Source organism: Euphorbia lathyris, chromosome 2 (genome assembly GCF_963576675.1).
Source record: "Euphorbia lathyris chromosome 2, ddEupLath1.1, whole genome shotgun sequence".
Lineage (NCBI taxonomy): Eukaryota > Viridiplantae > Streptophyta > Magnoliopsida > Malpighiales > Euphorbiaceae > Euphorbia > Euphorbia lathyris.
The window spans coordinates 62,948,103-62,969,212 of record NC_088911.1 but is presented as its reverse complement, the minus strand read 5'-3'; the positions used below and the strand labels follow the sequence as shown (position 1 = coordinate 62,969,212).

The following is a 21,110-nucleotide window of genomic DNA, read 5'->3' as shown; positions in this document are numbered from 1 at the left end:
CTACTAACCAGGAACTATGTCAGAGGCAAAGCTGACACAACCTTGTTCATTAAGAAAAAGGGTAAAAATATATTGCTAGCACAAATTTACGTAGATGATATAATCTTTGGTGCTACTGACGAATCTATGTTCAAAGAATTTAGTAAACAGATGCAAACTGAGTTCGAGATGTCTATGATGGGCGAACTCAACTTCTTCCTTGGACTACAAATCAAGAAAGGTAAGAATGGCATCTTTATTAGTCAGTCCAAGTACGCCAAGGAAATGCTCGAAAAGTTCGATATGGAAGATTGTAAACCCATATCAACCCCAATGGGTACTTGATGCTCGTAAAGTATATAGCATTTAATAGGACAAGTGTATCCTATCGCAACAAGTAATATTGTGCTAAGCACGAGATCGAACCACAAAGACTATTCGTTACAACTAGCAAATCTACCTAGAATGATCTAATTGTTTAGAGGGTTGGATAAAGATTTGGGTTTTTAATAAATAACTAATTGAATTGAAGGAAATAAACATAACAAAATAAAGGGAACAATTGACAGGGTAGAAGGTGAATTAATGGATGACACAACCTAGGCTGAGGAATCCTTTGATTAAATCCTATGTATAGGTTTAGAGAGTTCAGATTTATGTTTTACCAATGATTGAAGGTAATTGTCCTAAGTGAAAAACTAATTTGATCAGAATTATCCTTCCTATTCACATGCATTCGGGTGACGACTTGATTAGGCATATACCCTAGGTCATGCAAAGCATTAGGTTTATTGACAACTAAGGCTAAAGCCGTAGCCCAGCCACAGAGCCTCATTCCTAGTGGTCTCTAGCGAAATCAGGTTTACACAGATTCGGTATAGACGATTCCGTGGTCAGGTTCTCATCTATCTATAATCCTATTTAATGTCAGGGTCACAGGCATTAGGCACATTATATACATAAACAGGCTAGTTGATCATTATCAATGTTCATTCTAGCATAAATCCTGTTCCTAACAATATCAAGGCATTAAGCATGCATAAACTGATCAATCAAAGGTCCTAGATCCCTAATCACACATATTCATACAATCAATTTCATCCCCATCCCAAATTGGATGGGGATCAGTTCATAGACAAACTAATCAAAATAGGAGGAAATCATGAATAACGGAAAAACATCTTCAATTGAATATAAAAGGAAAAGATAAGAGGGAGAGATAGAAATCCAAAACCCGCTTGTCGATTCTGATTACAAAAATAGAAGATCTGGAGCTTCTCCCATCAATTGTTCTTGAATAACAAATAAAAACTGAAAGTAAACCTAATCTAGAAAGCAAGGAAATAAAAAGCTAAAATTCTACATTACGACGGCTCCTTATTGAATCCGCCTCTCGAATAATGAAGATTAGCTCCCTATTTATAGAGTTAGGGAGAAAACCTAATGTCTCCGGGGGTACAAAGGTCGTTTTCTATATTAAAAGGGGCTTTTTGGGCATAATAATTCGACATTCCAGCAAGGGAGAGGCGTTTTTGCGCCTCTCCCGCCTCGTCTCGTCGAGACACTGTCTCGACGAGACGAGGACCTGTCTCGTCGAGACACTTATGTGTCTCGTCGAGACAGGTTGTCTCGAGACAAGTGCCAAAATGGGGCAGAACTCTGGTTTTTATCCGTTTTGGTCTCTGGGCTTCCGAAATATGCTCTAATGGTCCCTAGCGAGTCCCAAAAGTGCTCCGACTGTCCCTGAATTGTCCGGAATTGCTCCAAAAGGCTCGGTCTGGTTCGGGAATGCTCAAATAGTCCTAAAAACACCTGAAAATACAGAAAACACCATAAATAATGGAAAATACGTAATTTGACTAAAAACTACCAAATTAACATCTAAATTAACTAAAGATTAAGCTAAAACAATCTAAATTAATCCTAAAAACCCTATATAAATGGGAGCTATCAACCTCCCCACACTTGAATCTTGCTTGTCCTCAAGCAAGACAGAATCCAAAGCAGAGAAAAATCAACAAATAGCTCCCTTACAAAAACAAGAATCTACTGCACTTTATTATTCACAACAGTTCAGACTACTCATTTTGCAATTAAAAACATAATCAACCTCAGATGAGTCTCCAAAACTGATTAATTTGGTTTTATCGATCAACACTTCATGAAAACGAAAGAAAATGACTAAAATTGATAGCTCACAAGTGGTCACTCTAACGCTCAAGTGTTTGGGTGTAAATTTTTTTGTAAACGCTCTACATTTAATTGCACAAAGTGGTCACATTGGGATTGCATTATCCATCCGGTCAAAATTAATGCATTAAAATTAAACAAAATCATAGGTCTTTAAAGGGTTGTAACATTGGCTAAAGGTTTAGGGTAGGAAAAAGGGAATTTATTGGCAAAAAGTTAATGACTCAAATAGTTAAAAATTTTGCAAAAAGGACACATTTTTCGCATTTAGGGAGCTATAAACCACCTCCCCACACTTAAAATCTTGCTTGTCCTCAAGCAAGTCAGAATCCAAAAGGGACACGTTATCCGCTATGTATAAGAAGGTTTAAGCTCAAGGTTGTGTTTGTGAATTTGGGAAGGAACTAAAATATAAACACATCTTTTATCCTTTCCTCTATTATTTTTTTTTCTTTTTTCTTTTTTTTTATTTGGTTTTTAACCATTTATTTTTTTCTTTGAATAGAGGGGAAAAAGAGTGAAATTCAATTGGGTAAAGGTTGCTTCTTCTATTAAAATTACAACATTTTAATGATTGCTAGCGGGAAATGGAAAGATAGGTGTGTCTAAGGATTCATCAAAACTAAATTGAGTCAATTAACTTGGGTGAGAAAGGATATTTAAGAAGGCTAAGGTTTGTAACAGGGTTGATCAAAGAAAGGGATAAAAGGCTCAAAGGGGCTTATCTAGGGGAATTGTTAAGGGATTTTGGCTAAACAAAGAAATAGGTTAAATTTCACAAAGGGCTATACCTAGGTTGCCTAATCATATCAAGTTTAATAGAAACACAAAATTCAACCAGTATTGGATGCAATTCCTATGAGCACAAAGACAATAAATGTAATCCCGCACCTAAGAGATCAATTGTTCCTAATCATGAGTCTAAAATATTGATCTTTATGGCTCTAACTCACAATTGAAGGGTTATTTGTATCAATCCTAGCCTCAACTAACGTTCCGTTCCATGTCAATTTTAGGCAAATAATACTCTTTGGAGACTCAAACGTTGTTCAAGATTTTTCTCATGCATCAATTTCGTTTAGAATGTACAAATATTTAAGCGCATTGTCAACTGTATTGCGGGATAGCTAAATGTATCAAATTCAACTGCCTAGTATTCTTTTTATTCCTAGAATCAAAATAAAAGGCAAACAAAAACAGAAAGCATGAAATCCTAAAATTAAAACAAAAACATAACAAATTAATGGCAAGAATTTAAAGCCATTCTATCCTATTATCTCCTCCCCACACTTACACATGCATTTACTTCATAAAATCCATAAAAGCAAAACATAAAGTGCAGAAAAGAAATATGATAGAAAAACTCCCTCAGGGGTGGCTGTCACTCCAACCCCGAATGTCCGATGCTAAGCTTTGAAATCCAAACGAATGTCATAGAAATCAATTTAGCGTTGGCGAGTGTTTTGCTTATAGGGTCCTGCCATTAGGAAAAAAAAAGAAATAAGTATAAAAAGAAAACAACGAAAGAGAAAAAGAAAAAAAAAATTAATGATTTTTTTATACAAATCTAAACAATCATTTCAACCTATTCAATTTACGCAGATTATAATCGAATTAGTCCTGGCAACATTTAATCAAAAACTTGATGGTGTTGTTGTCGGGTATTTCGAAATATAATCTAATTATAAATAAAATAGTTCCAAGCAAATTTAATCTAATTATAAACAAAATAGTCCCCGGCAACGGCGCCAAAAACTTGATGCTCGTAAAGTATGTAGCATTTAATAGGACAAGTGTATCCTATCGCAACAAGTAATATTGTGCTAAGCACGAGATCGAACCACAAAGACTATTCGTTACAACTAGCAAATCTACCTAGAATGATCTAATTGTTTAGAGGGTTGGATAAAGATTTGGGTTTTTAATAAATAACTAATTGAATTGAAGGAAATAAACATAACAAAATAAAGGGAATAATTGACAGGGTAGAAGGTGAATTAATGGATGACACAACCTAGGCTGGAGAATCCTTTGATTAAATCCTATGTATGGGTTTAGAGAGTTCAGATTTATGTTTTACCAATGATTGAAGGTAATTGTCCTAAGTGAAAGACTAATTTGATCAGAATTATCCTTCCTATTCACATGCATTCGGGTGACGGCTTGATTAGGCATATACCCTAGGTCATGCAAAGCATTAGGTTTATTGACAACTAAGGCTAAAGCCGTAGCCCAGCCACAGAGCCTCATTCCTAGTGGTCTCTAGCGAAGTCAGGTTTACACAGATTCGGTATAGACGATTCCGTGGTCAGGTTCTCATCTATCTATAATCCTATTTAATGTCAGGGTCACAGGCATTAGGCACATTATATACATAAACAGGCTAGTTGATCATTATCAATGTTCATTCTAGCATAAATCCTGTTTCTAACAATATCAAGGCATTAAGCATGCATAAACTGATCAATCAAAGGTCCTAGATCCCTAATCACACATATTCATACAATCAATTTCATCCTCATCCCAAATTGGATGGGGATCAGTTCATAGACAAACTAATCAAAATAGGAGGAAATCATGAATAACGGAAAAACATCTTCAATTGAATATAAAAGGAAAAGATAAGAGGGAGAGATAGAAATCCAAAACCCGCTTGTCGATTCTGATTACAAAAATAGAAGATCTGGAGCTTCTCCCATCAATTGTTCTTGAATAACAATAAAAACTGAAAGTAAACCTAATCTAGAAAGCAAGGAAATAAAAAGCTAAAATTCTACATTACGACGGCTCCTTATTGAATCCGCCTCTCGAATAATGAAGATTAGCTGCCTATTTATAGAGTTAGGGAGAAAATCTAATGTCTCCGGGGGTACAAAGGTCGTTTTCTATATTAAAAGGGGCTTTTTGGGCATAATAATTCGACATTCCAGCAAGGGAGAGGCGTTTTTGCGCCTCTCCCGCCTCGTCTCGTCGAGACAGGCAGTGTCTCGTCGAGACGAGGACCTGTCTCATTGAGACACTTATGTGTCTCATCGAGACAGGTTGTCTCGTCGAGACAAGTGCCAAAATGGGGCAGAACTCTGGTTTTTATCCGTTTTGGTCCCTGGACTTCCGAAATATGCTCTAATGGTCCCTAGCGAGTCCCAAAAGTGCTCCGACGGTCCCTGAATTGTCCGGAATTGCTCCAAAAGGCTCGGTCTGGTTCGGGAATGCTCAAATAGTCCTAAAAACACCTGAAAATACAGAAAACGCCATAAATAATGGAAAATACGTAATTTGACTAAAAACTACCAAATTAACATCTAAATTAACTAAAGACTAAGCTAAAACAATCTAAATTAATCCTAAAAACCCTATATAAATGGGAGCTATCAGTACTGACACTGTCCTATGCACGGATGAGAAAGGTAAGTCAGTAGATAGTAAGCTATACTGAGGTATGATTGGCTCTTTACTCTATCTTACTGCTAGTAGACCTGATATTCAGTACTCAGTATGCTATTGCGCTAGATATCAAGCTGACCCCAGAGAATCTCACCTTGTAGCTGTAAAACGAATTTTTAGATATTTGCAGAGCTCAGTTAATGCAGGTTTATGGTATCCAAATTCAAATGACTTCACACTCATTGGATACACTGATGCTGACTATGGACGAGATAAGCTAGAGCGTAAGAGTACTTCGGGAGGATGTCACTTCCTTGGAAGCTGTCTAGTATCTTGGTTCAGCAAGAAGCAGTCATCAGTTGCCCTGTCTACAACTGAAGCTGAGTACATTGCTGCTGGAAGCTGTGTGGTTCAAGTCCTATGGATTAAGCAACAGCTTGAGGATTACGGAGTCAAAACAGACACAATTGAAGTCCAATGCGATAGCAAAAGCATTATTGACCTATCCAAAAATCCAATCCAACACAGCAGGATGAAGCATGTCAGCATAAGGCATCACTTCATTAGAGATCATGTACTCAAGGGTGAGATCAAGCTGACCTACGTACCTACAGATGACCAGCTTGCGGATATCTTCACTAAGCCCTTGGCTCGTGAGCAATTCAGCATATTAAGGGAAGCTATCGATATGTCTAATCCTCTTCAATAATACTATGTGCTTAATTGAATGTTGAGTGATTACCATGCTGAGTGACTTGTGCTAATTTAGTAACTCCTACATGCTGAGCTTAATATGTGTTATAGAACATCACCCTATGCTGAGTAAGACATACATGCTGAGTGATTATCTTAAGATGATTTACTAAAGTAGTACGAAAACCCTCTATGTAAAACTGTGCATTCAGTACCATAAACGTTCAGTATTCTAACAAACTGAGTAAAGCCCACTTGCACCATTAAATGCTAGCACGCGAATTAAATAGCCATCTAGGGTGACGTAAGAAATAATTAGAAAACACATGCGCCGAATGTGTCATAAATGTCAGGATATTTGTCAATTGATCATCTCGAGGTAAAACGGCTAGTTCAACGTATAGGATCAATTCAAACCTCTATAAAGAGTGGAAGATTTCCCACTTAACTCTCTTTACACTCGAATTCTTTGCCATTCAAATCTCCCGCTTTCTAAATTCCAAAACCTCTCGAAAATCTCTGAGAAAATCATGCCGGACTCTTAGAATATCTCCGGTGGTGATTACGACAGAAATCACTCCGATGAAAACCCTAAGTCTCCTCCTCAGCAGGAATATAGCGAGACTCCCACCAAAGGACAAGGTCAGCATGACCAAACTCCAAGCAAGAGCCCTCAAGCTAACCTCGCAACCTCTTCGAAAAAGAAGAAGAAAAAGAAGGACAAGCAGACCAATGAAAAGATTTTCCTTAAAGTCTATAAAAGCGTTAAGAACCATGAGGTACTTCGCTGTCGGTGGTTCTCTCCGAGCTTCATAATGGCTGAGCAACCGTTCTGTGAGTGGATCTCGAAAAATGAATGGGTTGGACTCTTCTCCCTTCCTGGTAAAGCCTACCCTAGGTTGGTAAGGGAATTCTACTCCAACCTCTGTGTTGACGAGAAGATGCTGACCATCTGGTAACCCATGTCAAAAGCCAAAAAATAACGATTACCCCATCTTATCTAGCAACCTTGCTAAAACTGCCAGCCAAAGGGAAAGAATTCAGGACTACAAAGGAGAAACTTGACCACACAGTGACGTTTTGTAAGCCGGCTGACCACAAAGGGGAAATAGCTAGTACATGCATGGGTCAGAATCAAAAGATGGCTCACTACCTCCTGACTAACTTTATCTTCCCAAAAATCAACTCAGCATCATCAGCTTCAAACTTCGAGCAGTGCTTCATCCGGCACATGCTGACCTATCAACCACTCAACATGTCCGTGTTTCTTATCGGTGCACTTCAACGAAGCACTGGGAAACTCAGGATGGGGTCCCTCATTACCAGAATCCTTGAAGCTCATCAAATAGACCTGATTAATGAAACTGAGACTTGGGAAACTGAAATCACAGCGGCTCTGCTGTTTGGGTTAGTATACAACCAACCCCTCAAGTCCAAAAAGGGAAAAGGGGTCATTGAGGAAAATGAGGAAGAAGTTGATGATGTACAGGATGTGCAACCCAAGGAAAGGAAGGACGCCATGGCTGAACCTGCTAACCAAGCTAAGCGAGAGAAGAAGAGGAAAGCCATTCAAACCTGTTCCAAAGATGTTCATGCTGTCCCGAAAAAGATCTGATTCGTATCTAAGGGAAAGAAGGATAGTGATGTGCAAGGTCAGGAAGAACCTGAGTCAACTGGTAAACGAAAAAGGCAAGATGAGCCTGAGGAAATGAAAAGTGAGGAAACACCTCTGAGGAAGAAGAAGAGATCTTCTGGTCTTAATCCAATTGATGTTGTGCCTCTTGGTTTTGCTATTTCTGATGATTCCCACTTCGTGAAAAGCCAAGAGATTGACCTTGAGAAAATCCCTGCTGATCAAGAAGTAGAAGAACTAAGAATCGATGAAGGTCAGCATGATGATGTTGAGCCATGTCAGGAAGATAATGTTGTGCAAGAACAAACAGCGGATATTGAGCGGGTTGAGAATCCAACTGTGCCAAGTAAGACAGTTGATGCTGAGTTCACCGAGCAAGACATAGCCGGGGATGAACTCAATACTGACCTAAGGGTAAATTCACCTTCTGAATCTCTTGATTCTATTCGAGCTGACCCCTCTCCTCCAAAGGCTAAGAAATTGAGAAGACTTAAGAAAAAGGCTCACAAATCGCCAGTTATTGATCTTTTGGGTGATTCTCCTCTGCGGGATCCTATCACTGATCTCTCTGACATGCAGTTTAAATTCTTCTCCAATACCACTGAGCCTTCTCCATGAGAACTCGAGAAAAAGCAAGCCTCAGTTACTCATCCTGAGGAACAAGCCAAGACCCCAGAAAATCCAATCCCTGCCGAGCAAGAGCTCGAAGTCCAAGCTGCTCAAAGTGAAAAGCATGCAAAGGAAAATCCTGCTCAAACTGAGTTGACTCCTCCTGCACCAACTCAAACCAACATTGAGCAGGTCAATATCTCTGCCGATCCACCTCCTTCCACTCCGATATCGCAGAATGTTGAGAAGTCAGTTCCTGCAGCTGACCTAAATAAAAGCCCAGCTGTTGACCAAACTGGCCCCTCCGGTTCCACTCGAATTCCGGCAACTGAGTCAATTCCTGAGGCAATATATGCCTATCTTCATGCTACTGAGTCCGGGTGTCATAGTAATGACTCCACTCAAACTATTCTTCAGGATTTGAACACTTCTCATACCGATGCTGTTGGGTTTGCAAATGTTGAGTCACCACAAATCTCGTCTATCACTCAGCTCCTCAATGAGATCAAGGGTCTCAAAGATCTAGTAAGTGTCATGACAACAGTCCAAACACAGCAACCCAAGCAAGACTCCATCGTCAAGCTGGCCGAACTGCAGTTAATGATGGTGAATCACATGGATTCCCTTCAAGGCCAAATTAATGCTCTTTCTACCGTCAACACGGGCTATGCTACCTCTGCTGAGTTGAATCAACACTTTACCAAGTTGAACTCTGAGCTAAACGGCACTCGCGAGCTAATCTCCTCAACTTCTCAATGTTCGGTCGAACAAATTAGTGAAGATGTCCGTCTACTCAACTTGAGTAAGGAAGAAATGGAAACTGACCAACTCAAGACGAACAAAATGTTGCAATACTCTCGAGCCACCTACAAACATGTGCGCCACACGAATGCTCAACGTCAGTTTTATGATTCAGCTTTGCTTAAGATGTACCATCAAACTTATGCTATGGTGACTGACACTATCACATGGGTAGGAAAATCTCAAGAATATATATTGAGTATGCTCAGTGCCTCTATCAGGATTCCCGGTGCTACCTTGGATGATGGTGTTCCAGTTTTTGATGGTCTAAGGGAAAGCACGAAACGGCTTAAAGCTTATTCTGTAAGATTAACTCGTGCTGCTCTCAACGACACCTTCATTCCTCCTCCGCCCGATGCTAGCAAAACGGGGGAGAAATAACAAGCTGATAAAACTCAGCACATAGGAGAAGCATCTGGTAGTCAGCAGCAAAAGGGAAAAGGCAAAGTTAATTCTGCCCAAGTCAATAGGAAGAAATAGTTGTGGCTAGTTTTTTTTTATTATTCTTGACTTGTATTTTTTTCCTTATCTGGCGAATTTTGTCTTGCTGACTATCTATAAAATTATGCATCTTTTATTCCAAATTGATTAATCTTATGTGATGCTTACTTACGTACTGTGCTTTATGCTGATCTGTCTTAATTGAACAAACAAACAAAAGAAAAGGAATGTACTCAGTACACATTAGACTTGATACACTTACTCTGAAATTTTTTCCCATAACTCTGTTATCAAACTAATCATGTATCAAAACTGAGTCAAAACATATTCCACACATTGACCTCTTCTGAAAAGCTGACCTATGCTCATCTGAATTAGATCTTGGAAGGTCTAGAAATGAGCTAAGTCAGTATAAGCATGCCTTAATTTTACTCAATTGAATCTTAGAAGGTTTAGAGTTAAGTTAAATAAATAGATGCAACCCTTACGGGGGAGTGATTTCAGAAGCATAAAAATAATTTCAATCATGGGGAATCTCAATGCTGAGTTCCATCAATTAAATATTTTGCCAACATCAAAATGGGGGAGTTTGTTGAAACACCTTTCCACATGATTTTGATTTGACAAAATTATTTAAGTTAATCCATGATTAAGGGACAATTAAATTTAAGTGCTTTGATTTAATTGTACTAATATGTTTGTTCAATGTTGAGTATAAATATAAATACAAATAGAAATAAAAAGTGAGACATGATGAAGTCAGCATAAGATCACAGCACAAGCTGAGTAGAGTGGAACTCAGCGTGAAAGAAGATAAGTTATCTTCAGAACAGAAGCTTAAAGATCAAGCTAATCAACGAAGCTGAGTGGAACGAAACTCGGTATCAAAAGTAGAAAAGTCTTCTTAAGAACTATGTCTTGCAGAACGAAGCTGACCATGGAAGCTGAGTAAAAGAGAACTCAGTATATGAATTGACAATAATCAAAGACAACGACTATCAAAGACAAGTTGTGTGATCTTTAGGACAACATGAATGATCCGTTTGCTAAAAGACAAGATCTGACAACTATCTGCACCAATCCAGAACCTTGGAATTACGCAAAAGCCAATTTCAAGATGCATGGGTCAACTGTTCGTTAGCTAAAAGACAAATGGCACAAGAAGACGAAACTTGCAAGAAGAAGACAAGCCTGACGACTGTGGAAATTCAGACGACAGGATTGGCCTGCAAACCTGAAGCTAACCAGGGCTTTGTCTCAAAAAGGAGCCGTTTGGATCAACGGACAAATCCAAGATTCAAATCATTTCTGCTTCAGACCTCAACTATAAAAGGACATGATCATTCTTGGATCATTAGCCGAACACAACAAGAGAAAAATAGCATACATACAAAGCACACAAAAACCAAAAGAGATCTTACACCAAATTTCTATTCTTGTGTAAAAGCTAGATTGATTTTCTGTAATCATCTAAAGTGTTCTTCATCCGAAAAGAACAACTTGTATCAATTGTAAAATTGAGAGTGTTGTGCTGAGTACTCGGTGTTGAGTGCTTAGTGATAGAGAAATCTAGGTGTTTGGGTATATCACTTAGTAGGAGTTGAGTAGACGAATAGAGGACGGTACTCTTGTATATTCAACTGCCTTGTAAACGGTTTGTGCTCTACCTTTAAAGAGCTCAGTATTGGATTTAAAAAGCCCGGAGGGATTCTAGGGACTGGACGTAGGCGGAGAGGCCGAACCAGGATAAGTCGTGCTGAGTAATCTCTAACTCTCTCAATATATATATATATATATCTGTATGTGTTGCTTGTTATATTTACTCGGCATATAAATTGTTTAAATTAACACTGAGTAAATAAGAGTGTTGAGTTGGAAGCTGACCACAAAAGTGTCAATTCCCAACTCATATGTAAAATAGTTATAGTCAACATCTGACTAAAACTATCTTACGCTACAATTGGCCGTGCTGACCAAAGCTGAGTTAACAAACTCAAGAAAATATATTAAGTCAGCTTAATTAAAAAGGAAAAAGTTATATTAGTTCCTAACCCCCCCCCCCCCCCCTTGGAACTAATCACACGGGACCAACAACAGGTACCATTTCTGTATGTTCATTTGATGCTAGAGTTTTGATTGATCCTGGTGCTACACATTCCTTTGTTTCTCCTTGTTTTTCTATGAAATTTGGTGTACCACCCACTATGTTAGATTGTCCTTTATCTATGGCAACACCTATAGGAGATGTCCTTGACATAAATCTAACTTTTAAGAATTGCTTAGTAAAAGTAGGGGAAAGGGAACTCTTAGCTGATCTTGTATTACTTGAAATGTTAGATTTTGATGTGCTTTTGGGAATGGACTGGTTAGCCTCATATCATGCCTCTTTAAACTGTTATAGCAAGTTAGTAACTTTCAAAAGTCCTAGGGAGATAGAATTTCAATTTCAAGGAGATCGTAGCATGGCTCCTCATAGTCTTATTTCTGCTATTGCTGCAAGAAGATTGTTGTATAAGAACTGTGAAGGGTTTCTAGCTTATGTTAAGGATACTCAAGCAAAAGGTGCCGAGTTGGAGAATGTTGATGTGGTGAATGAGTTTGCTGATGTTTTTCCTAAAGATTTGGCAGGTTTGCCACCTGAAAGAGTAATCGATTTCTGTGTTGACTTAGCACCCGAAACAAGACCCATATTTATGCCTCCTTACCGAATGGCTCTTGCTGAACTAAATGAGTTGAAGGAACAACTACAAGACTTGCTTGACAAAGGGTTCATCCGCCCTAGTGTCTCTCCTTGGGGTTCTCATGTGTTATTTGTGAAGAAGAAGGATGGATCAATGAGATTGTGCATTGATTATCGACAGTTGAACAAGGTCACAATACGTAACAAATACCCTCTTCCCCGAATTGATGATCTATTTGATCAGCTCCAGGGTGCAAAGTACTTTTCTAAGATCGACCTGAGGTCCGGTTATCATCAGTTGAGGGTTAAAAATGTTGACATACCTAAGACAGCTTTCAGGACTAGGTATGGTCACTATGAATTTCTGGTGATGCCTTTTGGTCTCACTAATGCTCCTGCAGCTTTTATGGATCTAATGAATAGGGTGTTTAAGCCCTTCCTTGATCATTTTGTGATAGTGTTCATAGATGACATTCTGGTGTATTCTAAAAGTAAAGAAGAACATGAGCAACATCTGAGGCTTGTTCTTCAGACCCTAAGAGAGAACCAGTTGTATACCAAGTTCTCAAAATGTGAATTATGGTTGGATAGTGTCGCATTCTTAGGGCATGTGGTATCCAAAGATGGGGTGAGTGTTGATCAGAAGAAGGTTGATGATGTTCTTCATTGGCCAAGGCCTAGTTCGGTGTCGGAGATCCGAAGTTTCCTTGGGTTAGCGGGTTACTATAGACGTTTTGTGCAAGACTTTTCTCGAATAGCTTCTCCTTTAACTAAGTTAACCCAGAAGAATGTGAAGTTTCAGTGGTCAGAAGCGTGTGAGAAGAGTTTTGAAGAATTGAAAGTTCGTTTGACTTCAGCGCCAGTGTTAGCCCTTCCATTTGGATCGGGGGGCTACACAGTGTTTTGTGATGCTTCATGGGTTGGTTTGGGTTATGTATTGATGCAACATGGTCATGTGATTGCATATGCTTCTCTCCAATTAAAGCAGCACGAACAGAATTATCCAACTCATGATTTGGAAATGGCAGTAGTGATCTTTGCCCTAAAGATATGGAGACATTACCTATATGGGGAGACATGTGAGATTTTCACTGACCATAAGAGTCTCAAATACATCTTTGATTAGCGTGATTTAAATTTGAGGCAGAGAAGATGGGTGGAGTTTCTCAAGGATTATGATTGCACAATTCAGTACCATCTAGAGAAAGCAAACGTTGTAGCAGATGCTTTAAGTAGGAAATCTCTGGGTAGCTTAGCTCATATTTCCATAGTGAGGAGACCTTTGATTAGTGACATTCATGAATTGATTGATCAAGGAGTAAAATTTGAGGCAACATTTGAAGCGTTAGTAGCTCATTTTCGTGTTACACCTATTCTATTAGATAGAATCAAGGCAGCCCAACAAGAAGATCCTCAATTGTGTAAAGTTAGGAATGATGTTTGTCAGGGTAAGGTTCAAGACTTCGTGATTCGTGACGATGGAGTTCTTCATTATGGGACTAGACTGTGTGTTCCTGATGTTGATGATTTAAAAAGGGAAATTTTGGAGGAAGCACACTATTCAGCTTATACAGTTCATCCTGGTTCCACTAAGATGTATAGAGATTTAAAGGAGTTATACTGGTGGAGTGGAATAAAGAGAGATGTTGCAGACTTTGTTGCTAAATGCCTTACTTATCAACAAGTCAAGGCAGAACATCAGAGACCGTCTAGGTTGCTCCAACCATTACCTATTCATGAGCGAAAGTGGGAGAACATTACTATGGACTTCGTGGTAGGATTGCCTCGTACTAGGGGAGGGTATGATTCTATTTGGGTGATAGTCGATCGTTTAACTAAGTCAGCTCATTTTCTTCATGTGAAGATAACCTATGATTTCTCTAAGCTTGCTCGGTTATACATTGATGAGATTGTTAGACTTCATGGAGTCCCAGTCTCTATTGTGTCGGATCGTGGTGCTCAATTCACTTCTCAGTTCTGGAGGAAATTTCAAGAAGCGCTAGGTACAAAACTTCAGTTTAGCACAGCGTTTCATCCTCAGACCGACGGTCAGTTAGAGAGGACTATTCAGACTTTAGAGGATATGCTTCGAGCTTGTATTTTTGATTTTGGTCAAAATTGGGATCATCATTTACCTTTGGTGGAGTTTGCCCATAAGAATAGCCATCAAGCTAGTATTGAGATGGCACCTTATGAAGCATTATATGGTCGTAAGTACCGATCGCCGATTTGTTGGGATGAGGTTGGAGAAAGGAGACTTACAAGACCTGAGTTGATACAATTGACTTCAGATAAAGTTCTTGTTATTCGTGATAGACTCTTAACAGGTCAAAGTAGGCAAAAGAGTTACGTTGATCCGAGGCGCAAGAATGTAGAATTTTAGATCGGTGATCATGTGTTTCTGAAGGTCTCTCCGATGAAAGGAATCATGCATTTTGGCAAGAAAGGAAAATTGAGTCCGCATTATGTAGGCCCATTTGAGATTCTTGAAAGGATTGGTGCAGTTACATATCGGTTAGCTCTTCCACCTGATTTCTCTAAGGTTCACCCGGTATTCCATATATCGATGCTTAGGAAATATATTCCAGATACTTCCCATGTTTTGAAACCTCAAACTATACAAGTTAGAGATGATCTGGCATATGAGGAGCAGCCTATAAGGATATTAGACAGTCAAGTTCGGAAGCTGCGTTCAAAAGAGATTCCTTTAGTTAAAGTCCTTTGGCAAAACCATTCCAGTAGTGAAGCCACTTGGGAGATTGAATCTGAAATGCGAATCAGACATCCTCATTTATTTGATATTCCAAGTTAGTGTCCTTGTAGTTTAAATTCGGGGACCAAATTTTATTTAGGGGAGAAGAATGTAATAACCTTAATTTTGGGTATATATATATGCTAACAGTATTATCAGTAAAATAAAATATGATTGAAAAAAAAAATTGTTATTTTAAATAAAAGTTGTTATTTGAATATAATATATTATTATTTAAAATCTTGGTTTACTTCTAAACTTTAGACACTACTTTTGAAAACCTAGTCTGTGTCAAAAAAGAAAAGAAAAAAAAAAGGTATTCACTCTTTCTCTTTCAAGAAGCAGCCGCCGGCACCCTTGCTCTTCTTTACGTTTTGAAAGAAGAAAAACTAAAACTCTAAGTTTTTGCTGCCCTCTTTTAGACTCTTCTTGTGCTTGGCCAATGCTACCAAAAGCTCTATAGGTAAGTCTAATTCCTGTCTAGAATATTATATTGTTCTTTATTGTCTATTGATCCTTAAAATCCTTTATTTCAGACATGTCTTTTCTAAGCACTTTAAGATTCTTGAAAACTGTACCTAATTTGATTTTTTTCTTTCTTAATCTTATTCATATCCTATCCCGTAGACCTTCTCTAGGTTTGAGTTTAGTGATTCAATTAAATTATTATTATTTTTTATTATTATTTATTTAACTTTAAATGCTTTTAGCCAAGCAAGTTTTTTTTTTTTAGTATTATATAAATTAGCCTAATTCATGTAGTTGTTTGTTTTATTGGGGTTTGGTTGTTTCCGTGCAAAATATCTTTAATTTAAAATTAATTTCAAATCAGGGGAGTTGGTATTATTTGCATTAATTAACCACAACTTACAAATAACTAATTATTTCTTTTGAAAGCCTTGCTTGCTTCATAAAGCTTTTAATTGAGTGATTATTTCTTTGGTTTTTCTTTCCAAATCATTTCCGCCATTGGGTTGTTCTTTATTTATATGGAGAGGGGGCAACATATAACAATTTCATAATCCATAGTTAAGTTTTCAGATTTCTTAAATATTAGAAGTTGTGAATGTGTATTACTCTCCCTCTAAAACGTTAATTACCTTATTAGTTTAGACATGATTGTATCAGTTAATTCGTTCTTCCTTTTCCTTGAACCAATAGGAAATTCCAATAATCCGCAAATTGACTGAGTCGAACTTTTAGGGCGCTTTGATAAAAGCGTATATTTTGGACCTTAATTTTACTAAATATCCTTAGTATTAGAGCGTATATTTTGGAAACAGGCCTTTATATTAATTTGTTTGAATATCAATTACATTGAAATTTTTAAGATTTTGGTTTGATATGATCTGTACTTTCTGATACGCGATTTATCGCAGTTATTACATTTGTTTTAGAAATCTGATAATCCGTTCAATCAGTTATGATTTTCTGATTTATAAATGTATACTATATGTTTTTAAACTGGTACAAGTACTCAGTATATCTGTATCTATTATCTGGCCTCTCACCGATCTTCATAACATTAGGTCCTTGCATTTGTCTTTGAGTCAGGTTGTCAGTTGTCAGTTTATCGTCAGTTGTGTCAGCATTAGAATCATGCATAAGATCGGTGAAGGCGATTATCTGTTATCTGTATCTGTTATTGGTAGCGCTTACCATTTATCTGGCCCTGGTGGTGTGCAGTATCACCACTCTGCTACACTATACCATGTGTTTTTGAAGCTTTTGCCTTATTTTCTGATTATTCTATTATTTGATATTTTGAAAGGCTTCAGGATTGTGGTTGACAATTGAATTCTAGTATTTAAATTGATTATCTTATATTGCCCTTTAGTTTAACTGATTTTGAAATACTATTTTGAATTATATTTGTCATAATTTAAAAGTATCAGTCTGTCTGCCTGTTCCTTTTCTGCTGTGTGCTATAGCTACTGCTCACTGAGGTTTTCGCTCGTATAGACGAAAATCTCATACCACATTGATTATTTCTTTTTCAGATTAAGGTCCATGTTCGTGAGGTAACCCTTGGATTGTTGTTGAAGGAGACTGCTTAAGGATTTAGCTTTATTTTATTCGTTAGAGAATTTTGATTATTGAGGTTTAGACTTGCACATTTCATTCTTTTAAAGTTTATCGATGTAATTGAGACCAGTTTGATATTCTATTAGCAAATTTTGGAATTTTTATTAGTTCAGAATTAAGGCTAGCATAGATTAAAGTTAATTTAATTTATGCGCCGGTCATGGCCTGGGTTGGGTCGTGACACGGAGAGCAAGGACTCTTGCAAACATGTCAACATGGTCAGTAGATTATGACTTCAACAACTTCCAAAACTTATTATCAAGCAATTATAAAGATATTTATGTTAATTTATTTACAATTTGTAAATTTAAATTATTTCAAAACAAAATATTAATATTTGTAACACCCGTATCACAAACATTACGATCAATAATTAATTACATTTTCATTTATCTATATTCACTAACACATTCCACAAATCAAATTTCAATCAATAAGAATATCAAATATACATTTCTATCACTAAATTCATACTCTACACGAACGAATGATTTTTTTAAATTTCGATTTTTGCTAACCCGTTACTCTAATAAAATCTTAACCAATATTTAAAGTTGACTGTCTAATTTCATCTCCCTAATTGGCTTGGACTTGAAAATTTAATCAAGCTTCCTACGTATCCCGACATTTTCAAATAGGGAATCAAATCCACGTAGTTCTACTAAAGGTGTAATATTTACGGAACCTCAAATGTGATGCCTAAGGACTTATAACTGCTTACTCCAAACCTTTACTTTCTGATTAATCTCTATCCCAAAACAGCATAAGATTGAAAAGCTTATTATTGATAGGCCTATCAATACATAATTTGTATTACAGACCATTATATACTTCCCAAACTATAGCATGTTATACACATTTTGGACTCAAAATATTCATGAATAATTTACTTCCCAAAAATAGTAGACTTCCCCTCGACGCCATCATGGAGTTCAATGTTCTTATTTTCTATCGTAACAACAGATACTAGTTTCCTATCATGCTGTCTTTTGGGCTTGATAATTCAAGCAATTTACACAAGTTCCTTTCACAAATATCATTCTGTTATGTTTTAACCAAACACTCAAGGTTTTAGAAAGGTACAAGAATATAAATATACTAGATTTTGAATGCACTTTTGAGAATTACTCTAATTACTCTGACTTCTCTATCCTATCAGGGAAGGCACACCTTACTCTTGTTTGAATTTTAAACTCATAGCCTCTAATGGATCATTCCTTTCTAAAGGAGCATGTTTCACATTTCAAACTACTAAGAACTCTTGCACCATTTACTATTTCCTAATTTACTGGTAAGTAACTATTATATAACAATACTTTGATATGTTTAGACTAGACTAACTTATCTTTTAAAAGTGACCTTAAGGAAATACAGTAGCTCAGCCTTCTTATAGTTTCAGCTGAAGCTTAACCAAATAAGGGATTCTCTTGGAAACTACAATTTGAACATAAAACCCAATAAAAAGAACAAATCAAGACACAAAAGAGAAGCGAGAATTGGGGTTTTCTAATAACCAATAACCGGAAGAAATTAGGACTGGAGGAAAATGGGTATCTTTACCTGAACCCCTTACATGATCGATTCTCCCTCTAGAAATGCTCACTGTTAATGCCAGGACTACCGGAGTAGAAATTCTGGTCTGTTCTACCCATTCCGATTTCAACTTCGGAAACCCTCGTGTGAAATCGTCTGAAACTTTTTAGAAGTAAAGGAAGCCAACAAAACCTTTGACGGAAAGGATGAATAAGAGATCCCTTTCTCTCTTTCCCATTCTAGTGTGTGAAGGAGATGAAGGGTGAGGACCTTTTTAATCAAAAGAGAAAAGGAAGTAATCTAGATGCTTCATGTTCTTTCACTAGGAAGATGGAAATTAGGAAGAAGGTTCATGAAGAAGAGTTGCCCCCTCCCTTTCCTGAAATCCCTTTTTTAACCCCTCATAACATATCAATTAAACTATATGTTTAATTTTAACCAAATTCCCTTACACAATTTCCCATATCAGTTAAGTTTAGGATTTATATTCCCCTTAACTCCATTGCTCTGGGAAATCCGAGATATTTTAGCAACATTCCTCGCAACTCTTCGATACAAATCACCACTAAATTTTCCTTTAATATTTTGGGCTAAATGATTCACCAAATGTCACTACGAATTAATTCGGTACTTAAGGCCTAAGTTTAGTGAATCAATTTAGCCTTAGAACTAATGTTTGTAGAGTTTTAGTGTTATGTTGCAGGTCAAAAATGGAAAGGGCAAAACCGTCAAACACATAAGGAGAAGAAATTCGCGTTTGAGGACCCTAGGGGGCCAGCTCGGCAAACTGACCCAGATTTGGATTGGCAATGCCCCCCTGGGGTCTAGCTCGGTGAGCTGGCACCCAGGGCTAGCTTTTGTCAACCCTTCAGGTCTAACTCGGCAAGCTGGATTCCCAGCTTGATGAGCTAGACCTGCGAATCTGTCTAAAAAGACTGATTCCTCTCCCTTATTTAGTGGGATTTAACCTATATTTTCCTATTTTGAATTATGACGTTAACTTAGACATTTAGGGTTGATTTTGTCCTATAAATAGGCTTGTGTTTGGATTTGTAAATCATCCATTGTCAATTGCAAAAGCTTTATAACCCTTGAGAATTCATCCTCCATTTGCCATTAAAGCACCAGGAAGCTTCTTCCATCTTCGCTTCAAGGATTCTCAAGTCTCCTCCTCCAATCTCAAAAAGACGACCATTTGAGTCGACAGGTTCCAAAAGGGATTTCTACCCTCTTAGTCTCTATTAGCTTTGAGGTTTTTACTGTCTGAGTTGGATGTATTTGTGACACATTATTCTCAATTTTTAATATAATTTCAGTATTGATTATAATTGAGGTTTTGTCTGTCTGTTTATGATGATGCTTAATTGAATTAAATCATTCAAAAGTACAAACATATACTTGGTTCATATTGTGAGTCTAAATTTGGCTGTCTATACTGAAGACTGTTGATATTGACAACATCACAATAAAAGGACCCAAACTCCTGAACCTTAGAGCTAGTTACGACCTGTAATAGCGGAATTATGTGCTAGGGACCTTAAGGATAAGTTAGTTTTGTTGAAACACCTTTCCACATGATTTTGATTTGATAAAATTATTTAAGTAAATCTCCATGATAAAAGATATTCCAAAACAATTAAATTTAAGTGCTTTGATTTAATTGTACTAATGTGTTTGTTCAATGTTAAGTAAGTTGATTTATAAGAATATGTACTAAAAATGTAAAAGAGAAAGTCAAGACCAAGTCAGCTGATGAAAGCCACACAGCTGGAGCTGAGTAAAATGCAACTCAGCTTTGACAAAGAAAAAGTCTTCTTCTAGAAAGCTTGAAGGCGAAGCCGCTGAGTCAAGCTGAGTGATCGTCGGGTCAGCATCAATGATCGGTCAACTTGGAAGACAAAAGCCTGTCCATTTTCTGAAATATTCAGAAGCCATAGAAATCTGTCTGGAAGACTTTTCGAAAAGGAGCATGGACCATCTGACATCTATAAGAAGACAAACCTAGCGTCTGAAAAAGACAGAAGACGAGATTGGCCTGCAGCACTGAGTGCTGACCAAATGATGATGAAAGAAGAATGTTTCCCCACAACGGCTATGTCAGGATGCAAATAATTGATGCCTCAAACATGACTATAAAAAGGCCACTTCATACTTGAATCATTACAAGACAGACAAGCAAAATCTTCATCAAGTCAATTCATTTGGAAAATCCAAAATAGAAGCTGTCTGAAGAAAAAAAGCAAGCCCTTACACCAACTCCTATTTTCATGTAAAAGTCTAGATTGATTTATTCATCTAAAGTGTTCTTTGTTGTATCAAGAACAATTTCT

The 21,110-nt window shown here is 37.4% G+C and overlaps 1 long non-coding RNA gene across 1 annotated transcript; it reads right to left on the bottom strand.

The window, feature by feature from the left end:
• Positions 1–1,142: 1,142 nt before the first annotated feature.
• Positions 1,143–19,167, bottom strand: LOC136218453 (uncharacterized). Its single transcript, XR_010683799.1, has 2 exons — positions 18,808–19,167; positions 1,143–3,646 (listed from the first exon to the last, which is right to left on the bottom strand). It is a non-coding gene; the product is annotated as an uncharacterized lncRNA (long non-coding RNA).
• Between the last annotated feature and the right edge of the window lie 1,943 nt (positions 19,168–21,110).